The sequence below is a fragment of the Callorhinus ursinus genome, unplaced genomic scaffold, assembly GCF_003265705.2.
Source record: "Callorhinus ursinus isolate GAN/ISIS: 27379988/994484 unplaced genomic scaffold, GSC_fseal_2.0 scaffold72, whole genome shotgun sequence".
In the NCBI taxonomy this organism is placed as follows: domain Eukaryota; kingdom Metazoa; phylum Chordata; class Mammalia; order Carnivora; family Otariidae; genus Callorhinus; species Callorhinus ursinus.
In genome coordinates, this window is record NW_027397134.1 from 2,144,931 (window position 1) to 2,148,079 (window position 3,149).

Below are 3,149 nucleotides of genomic sequence, written 5' to 3' on the forward strand. Positions count from 1 at the left end.
GGGAAAAGGAGGCGGGTCTCTGGTTCCCCCACCCCCTCACCTCCAGCATCCTTCTGCCTTTCAGCCTCACAGGGGGGTAGCCCAGCTTGCAGGCTGCTTGGCCACTCGCCTGAAGCATTTAGCACATTCACAGCCCTGCAACCTAGTTCACACCAAGGTGTGAATGACTGAGTCCTCCTAACCCCTGGGCCGTTTCCCCTTGAAAATGAAAGCTGCTGAACCCCAGGGCCTCTCTGGCAGAGCCCTGTTGGATTTCAGAAGGAGAAACCTAATTAAAGAAGAACTTGAGACAAGATCTCAGTGGGGGTGACATAATGGAGATGGGGGGTAGACTCTGGAGAGTCTCCTTTGCCCAACAGCTGGTTTGGAAGAGCGCTTCGGGGTCAGGAGTCCGCTGTCCTGGGTCGGGCACAGCTGTCTCCAGCTTGTGCTCCTGCGCGCAGCACTCACCAGTTTATACAGTGCGCCGGGATGCACTCCAGCATCCCCTCCTGCAGTGAGGGGACAGTCCCAAAGCCAAGGCCCCCAGCCGTCCTTCTGCTATTGCCACGGATCAATAACACATGCGTGAAGCCCTTCCGCCCAGAAATACCTTGGGCCTGGCAGAAACAGGCCTCTGAAGGCCAAAGTTGGGGAAGGAGGAAGCGGAAGGAAGCAGCAAAGAGCTCTGAGGGCCGCCGGTGTTAAGGGCTCTGCTAGGTGCCACCACAGACGTGATCGTCTTTACTCCTCAGGACAGCTCTGGGGAGTGTTGACCATGAGGCTGTGAGGAGACCGGGGATCTAGAGCGAGAAGTCACTTGGTCCATGTACTGAGGGGAGTCCGCAGTTCCCAGCCACGGGGCTTCTGTCCGTCCTCAAAAGCTCCACACTCCCTCCTTCCTCTGGGTCTTTGCATCTGCTGTTCCCCCTTCCTGGAATGCCCTTTCCACCCCACTCCACCGCCACCCTATTGCCTATTTAACGGCTTCCCAGCTGTCCGATTTCATTTCATGTGTCACTTCCTCCAGGAAGCCCACCCTAACCACCCAGATGCGCTGGCTCCCCTTCTGGACACGTGTAGGAGCCCTCCAGGGGGCGCCATGCCACAGCCTCTTGACTCACTGATTTCAGCGCATCTGAGTGGACACTGCCTTGCTGGCGTCCACATCCCGTAAGTGGGTGTCTCCCCGCTTTCCTGCGTCAGGGTTTTCTCAAAGCTGAGACGTATTCCGCACTGCCCGTCAGAAGCTCCCCAGCGGTGTTGCACCCCAGTGGCCCACAGTGGTAACCAGACCAATGTCACCCCCCTTCACTGGGATCGTCTTCCTCCCCTGATGCCCTGTCTCTGAGCCCTCACTGCTGCTTCCGGCAATCACCGCCAAATAAACATCCGGCCCCAAAGTCTGGGCCCCAGGTCCTGCTCTCATGGGGCCCAAAACTAAGACATGTTGTGGTCCAGCTTTTTCTCCCTGGTTACACTTGCCTGTTCCTTGAAGGCAGAGTTCGGACACATTTGGGTCATTACAGAATCCCAGTGCCTAGTATGGGGGCCAACAAGTATTCTTGGAAGGAAGAGAGAGAGGGCAAAGAAGGGAAGGGAAGGGAGGGAAGAGGGGGCAGGAAGGGAGGAGAGGAGGGATAGGGAAGGAGAGAATGGAGGCCCAGAAGGAGGGACATGAGGGAGAAACGGAGGAAGGGGTTGCTGGTCTTGAACCCAGGTGTGTCCTGTTTCATATCCCAGACATGTCGCCTCCTCCCCAGATACAGGTGGTGTAGACCAAAGAAGCCCCTTGGTGGAGGCCCTCTCTCACTCTGGTGTAGTCACCATTCTGTCTAATTCTGGCTCCTACTTCCCCCGCTCACTACCCTCCCACACACACATGCAATGAATTATATCCTCGGGAGGTCCTGTCTGGGTATAGAAAAAAAAAAAAAAAAAAGCCCGAGATAGAAAACTCCACCAGCCGTTTTTTGTTTTGTTTTTTTTTTTTTCCCTTTTTGTCCCCATGAGCAGGTGCACAATGTAATGCCCCTGATTTTCAAGATCTGATTAAACTGTCACAGACATGGCACAATCACAATAACTCCTCCTCCACGGTGAGGCCCAAATTATTACAGGCCTGCGCACACCCCGAGCTGCCATAGATAAGGGTCTGTCAGCGTTTCCATTACTGGGCCCTGTTTGGGGGATTTGTTTATTTAAATTAGAGGGATTGGGTGCTCCAAGGAGCGATGGATGGGCTGGCAGCATGGGTGGTGGCTGGGTGAAGAAAATGTCTCCTTCGTGCTGCCACTTGTTGACGTCATGCATGCATGTCTCGGATTCAGTGGGACACGGCCCGGTGACTTACGGCAGCTGGGGCAGGCAGTCAGAAGCTGGCGGCATTTGGCCAACTGGAGTAGGCAGAGCAGCTGCAGGGAACTGGGGTGAGAGGGAGTCACGGGAAAGATGAGGTGAAATAGGGGATGGAGGCAGACGTCAGATCCATATCCAAGCTGGTAGTGAATTTGGAAGAGAGTTGGGGTGAGGGGCTGAAACGTAAAGGGGAAAGGAACTAACAGACTGAAAATGCAGCATGGGAGTAAAATACCTCCATGCCAGGCCTTTGAGGTGTGATATGCACAAACTTGAGCTAGATCTCACCAGTGGCTTCCCAGCTCAGAGATTCAAATCCAAACTCTTGACCATGGCCTTGAGACACGGTGTGATCGAACCTCAGCTCTGCCACACCCCTATCCCACTCACTCTGCTCCAGCCACATGGCCCTGCAAGTCCTTAAGCATGCCCCGATTTTTTACCACAGGGCCTTTGCACAGGCTAACCTCTTTGCCCGAAGTGCCCTCCCCCGGCTGGCTCCCTCTCTGTCCTTCGAGCCTCAGTATAAATGGCTTCCTCTGAAGACCATTCTGATCCCTGAGTTTAAGGCTCCATCCCCTGCCGCACATTAGCCTCTCCTACAGACACCCTGCCCTTTGCCAACAGAACATTTATCACCATGGGTAATTATGTGCTTGAGTGTTTGTTTATTTGTTTACTATCTGGAGAGGACATATGTTGTGATTGTCTTCCTGCCCGCCCCCTTCTTTGGAGAAAGCTCAGGCTGTCCTTGCACGTGGTTCCAGCTGGGCTCCAGTCGCCGCCGACTCGGCCCCCTCGCCTCTCCCACA